Source organism: Siphateles boraxobius, unplaced genomic scaffold (assembly GCF_051911475.1).
Source record: "Siphateles boraxobius isolate OS27281-9 unplaced genomic scaffold, OSU_SipBor_1 33, whole genome shotgun sequence".
Lineage (NCBI taxonomy): Eukaryota > Metazoa > Chordata > Actinopteri > Cypriniformes > Leuciscidae > Siphateles > Siphateles boraxobius.
The window spans coordinates 8,381,107-8,397,789 of NW_027508953.1; the positions used below are offsets into that span (position 1 = coordinate 8,381,107).

The 16,683-nt window shown below is 37.3% G+C and overlaps 1 protein-coding gene and 1 long non-coding RNA gene across 2 annotated transcripts in view; one reads left to right on the top strand and one right to left on the bottom strand.

Annotated features, from left to right (window-relative positions):
• LOC143701488 (Ig kappa-b4 chain C region) overlaps positions 1-16,683 on the bottom strand; it is a gene marked incomplete at its 5' end in the record, with an annotated part of 74,072 nt that overhangs the window by 35,568 nt on the left and 21,821 nt on the right. The gene's annotated exons all lie outside the window — the stretch shown is intronic.
• LOC143701926 (uncharacterized) lies at positions 10,060-10,887 on the top strand. The gene is made up of 3 exons (XR_013190202.1): positions 10,060-10,142; positions 10,237-10,425; positions 10,534-10,887. It is a non-coding gene; the product is annotated as an uncharacterized LOC143701926 (long non-coding RNA).

A 16,683-nucleotide genomic window follows, 5' to 3' on the forward strand; every position in this document is an offset into this window, starting at 1 on the left:
CCCCCCCCTGAAATATGATTGGCCCCCCCTGGTGCCCCCCCAACATCATTGGGCTAGATTTACTGTCAACCTGTCGAAATGTGCAACAAAATCCAAAATGGCTGCCTGTATGTAGCATGTGTGTTTGTGTTGTCGATTCCCGTTTTTCTTTTTAAAGCGTTAGTTTTAAAAGGATATCAAAGACTGTTTTTAAGACCTACGTTGGATTTCTATCTGCATTTTCAAATTGATCACTAATCCATTGCCAAAATGAGGGCATCTACACTCGTTTACCTGCTCGGCTGTTTGATACTTTGGATTCCTATGGACGGCATGCTTAATGCTAATGCTAATGAGGAGAGAAATACACCTGTGTCACTTTTGTGGATTATTCCGAGTGCTGTGACTTCCCTGGAGCCGGTTGGTGGAGATCCTATCATGAAGCCTTGGGTGTTTGAGAAGTATCTTGTTGGACGGGCGTCTTTTATTCTGAGGGATGAACCGAGAGGTCTGCGATGTCTGTGGGCCCGTGGAAATGGAAAGCTGTCTCCCTATGCGACGTCCATCTGTAGGGACAGCTCGACAGCCGGCTCAGCACGGAGAAGCTGGTTGGTCTTTCTTCTGCTCTTAATATCGGGCAACATCCATCCTAATCCAGGCCCAGAACTTGCGCAGCTTCAAACTCCTGCTGAGTTCAAGTCTATTAATGGTTTGCGTTTTTTTCACCTTAATGTACGCAGTCTGGTAAACAAAATAGACTTAATAAGAATATGGGCTGATTCAACGAATTCTGACATTATTGTTCTATCTGAGACATGGTTAAATAAGTCAATTCCCAACACCATGATCTATATCGAGGGATATGATGTTTTTAGATCGGACCGCACAAAAAAAGGTGGTGGAGTTGCAGTGTATATTAAGTCTAAGCTAAACTGCACTTGTATACTATCCATTAGCAAACCAAACTGTTTTGAACTTTTGGCAATTAAATTACTTTTTTTAAATGGTCCAGATATCATCGTTGTTGGATGTTATCGTCCCCCTTCGGCTTCAAGTGAAGCTATTACTTCACTTACGGACCTTCTTCATAACTGGACTAAATCAGAGCTGATTTTACTCGGTGATTTAAACTGGGATTGGTTATCACAAAAGTCTGATCAATTCAAGAGTATTTGTGACTCTCTTTGTTTGGATCAATTGATAAATTTACCCACTCGATTAAATCATAAGGATCTGGTTAAATCTACACTACTTGATGTTATTTTAACTAATGCTCCTCATAGATTCTCTGCAGTTGGAGTTTTTTGTAATGATGTTAGTGATCACTGTCCAATAGTATGTGTAAGAAATTGCAGGATTCCAAAGAGTAAACCACGTTTTATTTTGAAATGACAATTTAAACATTTTAACGATCTAGCTTTTTTGCAAGATATTTATAACAGTGATTTATATGTTGTTTCACAGATACCCGATGTCGATATAGCATGGGAGTATTTTAAATGTACTTTTTTGACTATATGTGACAAACATGCACCTTTTAAAAGGTTTAGAGTAAGCAGTAGAGATAATCCCTGGTTTAATGAGTCAATATCTTTACTTATAAAAAAAAAGAGATGAGGCATGGGCTAAAGCAAAGAAAACAAATAATAACATGGACTGGGTAAATTATAGGACAATAAGAAATAATTGTACAAAATTGGTAAAAAAATCTAAATGTAATTATTACATAAAAATGATGAATGAAAATTTGAACAATCTGACTAATTTCTGGAAGTTGACTAAATCCGTTTGTGGTAAAAAAAACAACCTCCACCAGTCTGCCGGATTGTTTGAAATTAAATGAGAGTGTAATCCAGGACAAAGAAAATATTGTAAAAGCCTTTAATAGCCATTTTATCTATGCTGATTTAATATCAGATTTTGGTAATTTAAAGGAACATAACATAGAAGGCAATGTGGAAAACGTTTCATGTCATTCCCAGCGGTTCACTCTTACTCCTATTTTAGCTACACAAGTTTATAAAGCCTTATCAAACTTGGATTGCAAAAAATCAGTGGGGTCTGATAAAATAGAGCCTTATTTTTTAAAAAATGCTGCAGATCTTATAACAGAGCCCATCACTTCTATTTTAAATTTAAGTTTAAATTCTAATTTAAGTTCTAATTCTAATTTAAATTCTAATGTTATTCCCCGTGCAGAATCGGCTATGATTCTACCTTTGTTAAAAGGTGGTGATCCATCAGAGATGAATAACTATCGTCCAATTTCAAGGTTGTCGGTGATGGCACAAGTATTTGAATCTTTTGTAAATGATCAAGTAAAACAGTTTTTAACTGAAAATAAAATTTTGAATGAATTCCAATCAGGCTTTAGATCAGGTCACAGTACTATAACAGCAGCCATGCTGGTCACAAATGATATTATTGAATGTTTGGATAGTAAACAGCATTGTGCAGCCTTATTTGTAGATCTCTCCAAAGCATTTGATTCTGTAGATCATAAACTTTTGTTGCAGAGACTTAGTTGTGTGGGTTTTAGTGAAACAGCTCTAAATTGGTTTAAAAACTACTTATCAGAAAGAACTCAGTGTGTCTCAGTTGAAAATTTTACTTCAGCAGAACAAACAATTAAAAAAGGTGTCCCACAGGGCTCTGTTTTAGCACCAATTTTATTTTCTATTTATATCAATGACCTAGGTTGTGGGATAACTCCAGCTAGAATTCATCTATATGCTGATGACACAATCATTTATACAGTAGCACACTCTCTGAATCAAGCCATAGAGCTTCTGCAAGATTCTTTTCGGTCTTTGCAACTGTCATTGTCAAGTCTGAAACTGGTTTTAAACACGAAAAAAACTAATTATATGCTTTTCACCCGTTGTTCCATCAACACAGATCGCTCGATTTTAAGTTTAGAGGGGGACTGTATAGAAAGAGTAAATTGTTATAAATACTTAGGCATATGGTTGGATGAAAAATTAGGTTTTAATGTACATATCGAAAATCTCTTGAAAAAGCTTAGACCAAAACTGGGTTTCCTCTTTCGTTTAAAGAAATGTTTTCCTTTTGAAGCAAGAAAGAGAATTATTCAAAGCTGTTTCCTCTCAGTATTGGATTACGGTGATGTGATTTATATGCATGCAGGTTCATCGTCGCTAAAAAGATTGGATTGTGTTTACCATGCTGCCTTACGCTTTGTGACGAGTGCCTCCTCACGCACTCATCATTGTACTTTATATGAATTGGTGGGTTGGACTTCTTTGTTTCAAAGGAGAAAAATACACATGTTGATGTTTATTGCCAAGGCATTGTTAGGCAAATTACCAATTTATATCTGTTGTCTATTATCTTATTGTATCTGTAATTATAGCACTAGATCTAGTGCAAAACTGCTTTTAAAGGTTCCTAGAGTACGTTCAGAGCTTGGTAAAACTGCCCTTTCTTCCTATGCTCCCTGGTTATGGAATGAGCTGCAGAGTATAATAAGGATACAAACTCTCCCCTCTTTAAAGGGTTAGTTAACCCAAAAATGAAAATTAAGTCATTAATTACTCACCCCCATGCTGTACCAACCCCGTAAGACCTTCGTTCATCTTCGGAACACAAATGAAGATATTTTTGATTAAATCTGAGAGGTGGATCACTGCTACATAGGCTGCCAGAGGGAATGAAACTTGACGGCCCAGAAAGTCATTAAAGAACATGTTTAAATATTCCATGTGCCTACAGTGGCTCAACTATAAGTTTATCAAGCGACGAGACTACTTTTTTCCCGAAAAAAAAAACATAATAACGACTTTATTCGACTATTCCTTTTCATTCCTTGTGGGCCTGAGACGAGAGTTCAAGAGATTTCCACGACGCATGCGCGAGAACTGAACAAGAAGTATTAGAAGAAGAACGTTCTCTTCTCAGTTCTCGCGCATGCGTCGTGGAAATCTCTTGAACTCTCGTCTCAGGCCCACAAGGAAGAAAAGGAATAGTCGAATAAAGTCGTTATTATGTTTTTTTTTCGGGAAAAAAGTATTCTCGTCGCTTGATAAACTTATAGTTGAGCCACTGTACGCACATGGAATATTTAAACATTTTCTTTAATGACTTTCTGGGCCGTCAAGTTTCATTCCCTCTGGCAGCCTATGTAGCAGTGATCCACCTCTCAGATTTAATCAAAAATATCTTCATTTGTGTTCCGAAGATGAACGAAGGTCTTACGGGGTTGGTACAGCATGGGGGTGAGTAATTAATGACTTAATTTTCATTTTTGGGTGAACTAACCCTTTAAACGTTTTTAAAAATCTCTTATTGGCCAATTTGAAGGAAACGTGTGCATGTTTTGTAAAGTAACTTTTGTTGCCATTTTATGAGTGCTGGGTTACATTTTATGTACGATTTTTGAATTTTATGTTTGTATTGTATATGTGAAACTTTTTGTGCTGCCATTTTGGCCAGGACTCCCTGGAAGAAGAGATTTTTATCTCAATGGGACTATCCTGGTAAAGTAAAGGATAAATAAATAAAAATAAACCTGACAATGCCCAACGCCATTGGATCAGAGCGCTGTCAATCACGGCTTGATTTGCGATTCGCAAAGCGGAATCACAGGTCCGCGTTTTTCAAACAGTAGGAGAGAGAGAGAAACACCACGACATGTCACTGTTTATGGTATACACACTCAATTACAGAATATATTTTGAAATATCGCACCATATGTTGATATGATTACTTTCATGTGTTACTGATCAAGCCAGTAACGTTAGATTAGCTAACGTAATTTCGGCAGATGACTTGTCAGTGTTAATCCGCGGCAGCGCGTCTAAATATAAAATAGATCAACCCGGTATCACGACAAGACGTGAAATAATCACGTTGGTCCACTTTGGAAAACGTGTAGATGTCACGGTTAAACCCCCTCAAACAAGGGTGTACTCACACTAGGCACGGTTGCCATGAACCGGGCCCGAGTACGATTGTCCCCCCTCCCCACTCCCCCTCTGGCCTGCACTAACATAGGGTTTCAGGATTCGTGCCGGAGCACGCTTACGTCATTATGGTGCGACGGTTTCGGAATAAACTAGACGAGCGGCGCTCTCTGAACACAATGGAGTCCATCGGTCTGTTTTCTTTGTGGATAATTTTGTGTCGTTTGGTCCACAGCCCTCTCACAGCCTCTTGTTAAACAGATGTGTCGCCTTAGTGGCGCGAAAATTTTCACGTAATCGTGCTGCTCGTATGAGGAGGTTTGCAAGGTACCAGCTGAAGTGCAGCAAGGACTTTGCAGCTTTGATTACGGACTACAGTTCCCGTACATCACGCGTCCTGTTCCGTGCTCCAGCACGGTTAGCGCTCAGGGGGCTTTCACACTGGCAGTTTAGTTCGGAACGGGGCACGGTTCGCATGAAAAATCGCTAATGTGAACGCTGTCATGGGACCCGGGTGCGCACTGGGGTACCGAACCCGAGACTACCTGGAGGAGGTGGTCTGAGTTCGGTTGCTCCCGAACCGTGCTGCGATTCGCGTGTATGTGAAAACTACATGGACTCGGGTGCGCACTTGTTTAGGAAGTAAAGTATCCTGCGCATGCGTTTTAGTCGATTATGATGTATTTAGTTAAATAAAACACACGTAAGGGATGAAGATTTACCCTGGATACGAGCAAGAGTGAGTCTGCAGTGTATTCGCGCATAGTGCGTGCAATCAGGGCAACAAATTAATGGAAATCCACTGTCTCCTCAAAAGAGTCCATTTGCAAGCAGCGGAAAAACAGCTTATGCGAAACACACACACACAGTTAACCTGGGTTGTTTACTCAGCTATGAATAATGGCACCAAATTAATAAAAAACACAATATATTGACCCGCGTCGTGTTTTCTATCATGCGCCGTGCACGTTTGCAATGACGTAAGATGCACGCAAACGCACCAGAGTTCGATAGAATCAAGTTGAGTGTGAAACCAGACCAACGCTGCGGGGGGCGCCGGGAACAAACGCGCTCGGGCTCGGACCGCAGCAAACGAGCCCAGTGGAAAAGCCCCCTCACACTGCATGCGAACCGCGCCCGAGTCCAACTGAACCGTGCTCTGGCCCACCTCTTCCAAGCGGGCCAGGGCCGGCCAATCGAGCCGCGCCCGGGCACGGTTCGGAGCACTCACACTAGTCAAACGAACCGCGCTTTGGTGGTCAAACGCACTCGGGCACGGTTCAAACTGGCTAGTGTGAGTACACCCTAAGGATGGCTGGCGCGAAACAGAGGTTCCGAAGCTTTGCAAGATCCCGAAGCAAAGATGATTCGAAACACTGATCCGAAGCGTGATTCAAAACACCCATGTCACGTGACAACGGCTAAATGAAGCGTCTAAGTGTTTCATCAGGTGGAGTGCTCCTCCGAATCAGGGTTTCATTGATTGGTCGGTTCGGGAACAAATCACACAGTATAAAAGTTTTGTCAACGCATTTTCATATCGTGGGTTTTTGTGAGAGGAGTTTGGTTTTGAGATAGCGGATTTTTGGTGATATAGTGACATTTATAGTGCGATTTGTTTAGTTATATTTAGGATTTAATTTACATTTACACATTGACTTAGAGACACACAGAGTACATATAGTGACACATTAATAGATGCATTGATAGAAATATATATATATATATATATATATATATATATATATATATATATATATTAGGCTTGGGCGGTATCCAAATTTTGATACCGTCAAACCTCCTCCCTATTTTACCGGGGTATACGGTATTACCGTGACTAATTAAAAATTATGACATAAGGCTCAGACATCGTCACCAAACTGTTGGCTTGTGTCTACACCGTTCAGAAACTGCATACCAGATCGGGCATAAAAAAACACAACAAAAAAAATCAAGGCCAACCCGTGCACGTTGTGTCTGATCCCTGTTGACGGCATTAAATGTAATATGAGCCGTAGCCCTATTTAGACTCGACTATTTTTAATACGTGGGCCGTTATAATATGGTGGCGCCAAATAATTGTTTAACCCAGATGCTGGGTGGTAGATATAAATACTATTTTTAAATGAGCAAAAATGGGACAATTAATAATATTTAATTATTTTAATTATGACAATTGTATTCATTTTATTAATTCATTTAAATTAAATTAACAAGCAACAAGCAAGAAGTGCATTTGTAAATCCGGTGACACGCGTCCATTGATTTTTATTAATACAACTTTTCTGTCAGTGCTGCAAAGATTAAGCTGACGATCGCCATCTCCTAGTGAACGCGCATATATAGAGAGAAATGCAAATCATGGATTACATAATCAGAAGGTATAGGCTAGCCTTTTTCTTTTCCTTTTGAATTGTTTCGTTTAAAGAAATTGACGATTGATATCTCCGCAGTGAACGCGCCTATAGAGAGAAATGCACATCATGGATTAATCAGAGAGTATGCTGCCTATATTTATTTTCCTTTTGAATTGTTTAGTTTAAAGACATTGATGAATCGCCATCTCCATAGTGAACGATAGAGAGAAATGCACATCATGGATTACATAATCAGAGAGTAGGCTAGCCTATTTCTTTTCGTTTGGAATAGTTTCGTTTAATTTGATGATCGCCATTTCCGTATGAACGCGCATAGAGAGAAATGCACATCATGGATTAAATAATCAGCGAGTGGCCTATTTCTTTTCGTTTTGAATTGTTTCGTTTAATGAAATTTCAAGCTTTATTTAGATATCTGTCATGTCTGTGAGACATACACTGAGTTTCGGTTAATTTATAATGAGATTTCAATGCAAGTGACCGCGGCGCGCCAGCGCATGATCAAGTCATGATTATGTTGTCTGATATATTTGATTCTTATTTATTATTGGTTGATAAAAAAAATAATTAAAATTAGGATACAATTTAACGAAATATCACTTTAAAGAAAGGCCTTTTACAAAATGAAACTTAATTAATTGGTCAATGTCTGACTCCCGATGCATCCCATCTTACTCGTGCTGTTCAGTTTTCATTATCAACGTAAAAAAATAACATTATAATATTTTAACAAATATAAACTAATGCGCTTATTTAATGAACTCGGGGCAAAATGCATCCTCCCAGCGGTGAGTGGGTCTTTGTTTCGGAGATGCGACATTAGGTTAGAGGTGTTTCCATCTCTCGCAGTCACCTTTTTTATTGCAACATTTACAAATTGCCTCGTCAGTATTTACCGCCTCTCCCTTCTCTCTCTCTCTCTCTCTCTCTTTCTCCTCCACACTGTCACTTGATGACAACTACATAATCATTTTTAGGCATTGAATAAATTATATTTATTTATTATATATAAGTGCCGGTAATGACGGTATTGAAACTGATACGTTGCTATTTTAAGACCCCGCGGTATACGATATTACCGAAATACCGCCCAACCCTAATATATATATATATATATAGATTAATAGATAGATACATATATTACAGATACATATAGATTATTAGATAGATAGGCTACATATAAGATAGATAGATAGATAGATAGATAGATAGATAGATAGATAGATAGATAGATAGATAGATAGATAGATAGATAGAAATGGAGGCTCCACAGAAGAGATGCCGTACATCTGTGGTGTGGGAGCATTTCCATTTGGAAACCCCAAATAAAGTGAGATGTGTGTATTGTGATCGGCAGCTAGCCTACTGCAACAATACATCATCCATGATGCGCCATTTGAGGAGCATTCATCCTGCCATTCTGCAGGGTGCAGAGGATGGTAGTGTTCCCCCTGTACCAAGGCCTGCTACTGACACTGCTGGGCCACCTAAGCAAGGTATGCATTGTTTGAAATATAGGCTAATTATAAGTGAAATATAATAACTAAGTGTTGGGCCATTGTTTAGAAAGGCCATGGACTAAGACATGCCTAACATCCCAATCACAACTGCCAATCACTTTAAAAACAAATGTTGTCAATATAATATTATACTTTGTGAATATACATTTTATATGTCTACATATGAGTACCCAATCTACAGCCAAGACATCATTTTGTTTTTTTGTAATTGTTGTATTTCTATAATGCACTTTATCTTTCTCTGCACACTGAGCATAAATATTCATAACATAACTTTGTTTAGGAAGGTTTCCAAATGAACCAGTAGACTACTTTCACGGTAGGCTACTATTTTTCCAATATATTTGTCTGAAAGTATGTTTTATCTTCTCTTTTAAAAGGCAGACAGAGGGAATTGGATGAGGCTCTTCTGAACATGGTGGTGAAGGATCTGCAGCCCTTCACCATCGTGGAGGATGAGGGTTTCAGGGCCTTTGTGAACAAGCTTGATCCAAGCTATGTCCTCCCATCCCGGAAGGTGCTTAAAACAATGGTCAGCGAAAGGTACAACACAACCAAGGAGAAGACAATGGAGGACCTACAAAAGGCGGAATTTGTTAGCCTTACGGCTGACATGTGGTCTTCCATTAATATGGATGGATATCTTGGTGTAACATGCCATTACATAACACCAGAGGCAACAATGGCAACTGTTTTACTGGGTGTAAGGAGGATTTACCAAACCCACACAGCCCAGCATCTCATGGAGGCTAAAGCCTTGATAATGGCTGAGTGGGGAATAACCTCCAAAGTTCACTGCATGGTGACTGACAATGCATCCAACATGATCCTAAGTGCCCAGCTACTCAACCTTCGCCATGTCCCATGTTTTGCTCATAATTTGAATTTGATAGTGAAAAAGGCCCTGGATCAAACCCCAGTCATCAATGAAATTCGCCAGAAAGCCAGAAAGATAGTGGGGTTGTTCAGATCCAGCTGCAAAGCAAAGGACAAGCTTGTGGAGATGCAGAGCTTGATGGGCAGACCAAGTCTGAAAATGATACAGGAGGTTGAAACGAGATGGAACGGCACATTCGACATGCTACAACGCTTGTATGAGCAACGTGAGCCAGTGGGTGCTGCACTTGCCAATTTAAACAGTGATACTGCTCCCCTGACAAGTCTTGAGTATGACATTATTCAACAGTCATTGACGCTTCTTCAACCATTCAAACTAGCAACAACAGAGATGTCAGAGGAACAGAGAGTGTCTGCTTCAAAGCTCATACCATTGTACAGGATGTTGCAGCACAAGCGTGCACAGAAAAAAGGAAATGCAACGCAGGAATCAACTGTACAATTAGGTAGGACACTATGACCATACGTGTAATTGGCCATAACTCTCATATTGTTGTCATTATTTTAATTAATATGGTTTTCTCTTGTGTTGGCTCATAGGCTCACATCTACAAGAAGGTCTGCACTCCAGATGTGGAGGGTACGAGACTTTTAGAGCCTTGGCACTGGCTACACTGCTGGACCCAAGGTTTAAAAATGTGGCTTTTGGAAATCCTGCCAAAGCCCTGGATGCTGAAAAGCACATCACACTGGAGTGTGCTTCACTGATGCGTTTAAACACAACTCCTGGTGAGTTTCAGTCTATGTTATCTTATGTAATGTGATTCATGAAATTTATACTTCATATGTGTTGTCAGTTTATGATTTGTTACTAATTGCCGTTTTCTTTTAATTCAGAACCACAAATGTCAACATCAGGCCCATCATCATCAACACCAGTTGAAACACAAGACAGTTTATGGGAACATTTTGACAATCGTATCCGTGAGACCCAGATGATACACAATCCTACAGCTGATGCCACAGTGGAAGTGAAAAAATACCTCAGCGATGCGTTTTTGCCCAGAACTCATGATCCTCTAACTTACTGGAAAGAGAGAGCAGTAATCTTTCCTCATTTGTATGTCCTAGCTAAAAAATATCTTTGTATGCCAGCAACAAGTGTCCCTTGTGAGAGAATTTTTTCAAAGGCTGGAGAAATTATCTGTAAAAAAAGAAGTAGGCTGAGTCCTTCAACAGCAGAGAAATTAATATTTTTGAATAAAAATCTATAAGAAGGGAGACATTGTGGCTTGATTTATTTTTATTAATATTCATTTTTCATGACCGTGAAGAGACTACAGGTTACAAGCTTCATATATTACAAAAATACAATAAAAAAAAAACCAACACATTTTTTTATTAGCTCTCTGTAAAGGTTGTTTCAGATCAACACCTGCAAGTGACCACTAGGTGTCACCGTGGAGACGGGTTTCGGATTGATTCGAAGCCTCGAAACAAAATGGCACATTTGCTTCGACTGTTTCATTGCTTCACGAAGCCTCGATCTGCCCATCACTACTCAAAAGTAAGAACAGGCAGGTACAAACAGATGGGATCAGGCAGATAACAACACTAACACGACTATACTAGACTCAACACAACTAACAACCGACAATGAACTGACTGAAACACAGGGCTTAAATACATAGGGAACATATTAGGGAAACAAGACACAGCTGGGGCAAATGAACTGATAATGACAGATAAACAGGTGACTTAACTAAACACTAACGAGGAGCGGGAAACTGGCAACAGGACTGAACCAAAAACACAAAGAACGGGGGAAACACTGGACATACATGTGACAGTAATGTTGACAAAGTAAGTTACAAGTCGAAAATGGCATGTCATTTAAAATGTTGCTTTCATAAAATATACAGTACAATACTTGCATAAATGTTATTAATTATTTTCACATTCCACTTGGCTCTTTAATGATAAATAAGGGGCATGAAATGCAAAATGTGTCCAGCCTCCAATTGCATAATTGTAAAATAAGGAACAGATTTCAGGAAACTGCCAGTATGATGGAAACTTCTGGTCATATTTGATATTTGCATAGTCAGTGTCAGTGATCTGAGATGTTTATAGGTGTGTTTAACTCTTCATCGAGCTTCTGTTCATGATAACAGATCTAACAGCCAAAATGACTCTGATCTCCATTATCATTTGGACACTCTACAGCATGCAAGGTATAGTTACATGTGACTTTTTAAATATATTTCAGTAATATAATATATTATATAATAATTTGTGCTGTTATCGCTTGCTCTACACAGGTTGTTTAGGACAAATTGTTGTGACTCAGTCTGAGGTTAAATCAGTCCAGCGCGGTCAAACCGTCTCTATTGACTGTAAAGTTGACACTGTGGTTTACAAAAACGAGCAAGGCTCAGTATCTAAAGGCCGTTATTTTGTATCTTGGTACAGCCAAAAACCTGAAGAGGCTCCAAGACTCTTGCTTTATTATACAAATGAAAAAAAGTCAGGAATTCCTTCAAGATTCAGTGGCAGTGGACAAGGAAACGGTCTTGATTTCAGTCTGACCATCAGTGATGCCCAGCTTGAAGATGCAGGAGATTATTACTGTCAGACTCTACATAAGATCAGTGATAGTTATGTGTTCACACAGTGAAAAGATCCCGTACAAAAACCCTCCCTTGTTCAGTATCAGATTACTAACATTACTAATATCTTCTGATGAAGCTGTAAGTGGAATAAATACACACAAGCACTAAGCATATATATAATGAATCATCCAAATTAATAATAGGCTATATTTATTTAAATTTCTATTCCCATCCTCCTTCTCCTGTAACAGGCTATTTCCATAATCCACACTGATAGTTTATTTTTATTTTATTTCAAATTTGTTAGCACATCATTTGTTTGTTTGTTTGTTACAGCTTTCTGTACAAAATGAACATATCTCAGGGTTCATTATAAAATTCACAAATTGTGTCTGTTGGACCTTCCAATAATCTGTGTATTTGGAAATATACTGCGTATATTTTTTTTCCTGATTAAATTATTCATTATTTTTAAAACAGAATATATCTAATGGGAATTTTAATTGTGTTATAAATTAAATGTGAAATGTATAGAAAGTAATAGAAAATGTTTGCCTTCAAAATGGAGCTGACACACCATCAGTTGACTCTTTGTCTCCTATATAATAAACATTTATGTAAGATACAGCAGCAAAATTAGAAATTTCCCAAATATCCATCCTACTATACATAGAAATTACTTTTGCATTGTGTATAATCAGAATACTAAATATAAAATGTAAAAATACAAGCAATACAATATTACTAATGATATTGATCTAAATTCATATACATCCAATCTGTTCCTTTAGATTTATATTTGAATGCATCTCCATCATTTAGTTTTCTTTAATGGCATATTAAGGTCATTTTACCATTTACAGTCTTTTACAGGACATAATGGAAATATTATTTTCTAAAAATGCTTCTTTTCAGGTTGACATTTATAATTTGATTAACTGAGTATAATATTTAATTTCTTATTTCATTCTGCACTTACTTCCAGCACTCAGTTTAGTTCCTCCACTGAAAGTCTACAATGATTCTCATTCATTCATTGTACAAAAACCTCCAGAATATTTAAAGAGCAATAGAAGTCAGCAATAGAATCCTGCAAAAATGCATGTCTGATTGTTTTATCACATTATGTAAGTCCAGGAGGAAACTGAATGTGTTTTTGACAGGAGTCAGTTGAGTGGAGAGTGTTTTGCATGTTTACTGTTTCACACACAAAACTCCTCATGATCAGTGTGTGTTCAGTCTCGCCAGAGTCACTGACACACCAAACAATAATGGCTCTTCTAATTCTGGCTACACTGACTCTGCTAACTAAAGGTTACATTTTACCCCCTAAATTATTAGAGTTTGGTTTTCATTTTGTAAAGCTTTGATTCTCTTGTGCTTTGTTTTCATTTTTTAAATGTTTTCATAAATGACATAAATATCTCATAATTTGTATTTAAATGCAACACTTACCCTTTTTTATCTTTCTTTTATCTCTCTCTCAGTGTCTCATCAAGAGGTCCAGTCTCCTGAGTCTCTGTTTGTTAAAGCAGGAGATTCAGTCTCTATGAGCTGCACTGGGACCAGTGGAGTTGATGATGACATGAGCTGGTATCTGCTGAAACCTGGAGAAGCTCCTAAACTCCTGATCTATAATGCAGATGATCTTGAATCTGGAGTCCCAGACCGGTTCAGTGGAAGTTATTCTGGATATGAATTCATGCTGAACATACGTGGAGTCCAGCTTGAGGATGCAGGAGATTATTACTGTATGGGGTATTATTCTGCTACAGTAATCACACAGTGAAACAACATCGTACACAAACTTCCTCAGTCAGACGCTACAGAGAACATGAGAATAATTTCAAGCAATAGCTCAGTATAACAGCCGAGCAAAGGTTACAATTTTAAAGACAATTTTCTTAAGAACCCAATATTTATTTCACTTTATTCTGTTACTTTATTATGGTGTTTTATTCTGGTTCAGTATTCATACAGCGAAACGGCATTGTACAAAACCTTCCCTCAGTCAGACGGCACAATGAATTTACTCACACAGTAAATAAACTCATTTACATTAAATGAAAACATATTTTTTCAGTGTGAACAGAATGGGTAATAAATCTACACAATCTGTCTATGACATAGTTAAACCAAGACACATGCAAAAATATTTATTGCACTTATTCTATTTGTTTCTGTAGATTATACATATATTTAAAGGCCCCAAAATGATTTTTTCTCATTCTTAGCCAGAAAATCTCCATTTCAGTAAAACACTTTCTTTACAGATTTACTCCCTTACAGAGGGGTTTGTGCACATATGCCTGATTTTCATTTTATTTTATAAAAATATGGTAATTTTTTTTTTCTGGCTGTTGATATTTTCAGATTTTAAAATGATAAAAATAGATTTACAAAATCCCCTCAATAGAAACGTGTGACTCTAATATGTCAACAAAATCTGACACACTAAATTTTGAAGCTGGCTTTATCCAATGTTCAGATTTCTGTTCTGGAAATAAATGCAAATTAGTGCATATTTAATTATATTTTAACATAAAATTTCAGTAAACTAAAATGATTGTGATTCTTCATGTAATCAATCAACTGGGGAGTGAAATCTATTCATTTTTTTTGTTACCCTATTCATCTTGCCTTAATTTTTTCATTCATCCTAAATGCATAAATCTTGACAGTCAGACTTCAGACCAATTTTCCTACATTTCATGTAAAATAAGTATAAAGGATTTCTCAAATTATTTTAGATTTTTTATATATACATTTTTATAAATTAAATGTTGCTAAAGAATATTATTTCATTAAATATATGATTAAGATGCCATGTTAACATAAATATGCTGTTCATCACAATAATCGTCCCCAAAAACTCTATAAAAAGTGGGGCGAGTGCCAGAGAGAGAGAGAGAGAGAGAGAGAGAGAGAGAGAGAGAGAGAGAGAGAGAGAGAGAGAGAGAGAGATTCATTCTTCTTAAAAACAGCTCTATCAGTCTTTCACTTCCCTTTAAGGGATTCAGAGTTAATCAAGCAGATCTGAAGTGAAACAGTCTTTAAAAACACATTTTACTGACTGTACTTTTTTTAATTTTAGTATTTATATTCAGTATTCATATTGATATATTCTGTATAAATTTGATTTTTACCTTTCAGATTTATATTCTGATAAATATATTCAGACCTTAAACGTGTATCCTTACATTAAAATGTTTTATTTTGTTCCTACATTAAATAATCTAAATTTTTCCTCCTTGAAGAAAAAAATAAAGCAGATTTAAGCAGATCTTACAGTTTTTCTAATTGCTAAAACATATTTCTTGAAACCATCCCTCACTTTCTCAAAACCTTAAACACAAAACCAAATTTTCAAACCACATTCAGTGAATCTCTGACTCTTCTAGCAAAATCAAACAATTGCCTCAAAACTATTTTATCTGTGCTCAAAATCAAACAATGCTTTCAGATCATACAGCGAGTCCATTTTATAAACACTACAGATCATTCATTAGACACTACATCAAAAAATGGAGAACAGAATCCAAAGCATGCAGTTACAGAAAAAAGTATATTGTAACAAAGTAAACTAATTTTGCAATTAAGTAAAAAAAGTATAGTAATGGCAACTAACAGTAGTAAGGTGAATGAATTGTATTCTGTATGCACTGCAAATATAGTATTGTACTGAATATTGTGAAAATACAGTGAAACAACTGCAAAATTCAAAAAGGTTACAGCAAAAAACTCTAAATGAAAAGCATGTTACAGTAAAGTACATTCAGAAGAGTAGTGCAACTGCAAAATCAAAGTCAGTGAGAGAGATTTTATTCTGCTTCTGCATCACGTCTTCATGTTGGGTACGGCCGGAGGAGTTTGTGCACATTACAGACACTGTCATCTCTGTAGGCAAAGGGAAAATCCCTAATCCAGCCTTGACAACATTCTCCACACCTCGTCCTCCTCTTCCTCCTTGTTCACCAACTCTTTCTTCTCTCCCTCTTATATTGTTTGCATCCATTGTCGGTATCAACATTCAGTGCAATATTTTGAGTCAATTTTGCTGCGCCCCTGCCTTCGTCTTCAGGCAGGAAATGCAGAGTCCGTACCCTCTGATTGCGAGCTACAGACAGGGCTTACGCCAAAGAACTTTATATAATTATACTTGCTTGCTGGGCTGTTAATAAATGCATATTGTTACGTTATTTTGCCTCCTGAGTCTTTCTGGTAGAACTTGTTTAACGCTTTACAGAAAGAGTGATTTATTCGACAAATTGGTTTGGACTATTGAGAATTTGGTTCAGAGAATGGGGTTTAGTGTTTTAGCAATGCAGAAAAACTGCAAATCACATTGTACTGACTTTTAGACTTTATATTCAGTATTCATATTAATATATAACACTTTACAACGAGATTTCATTTGTTAACATTACATACAGTT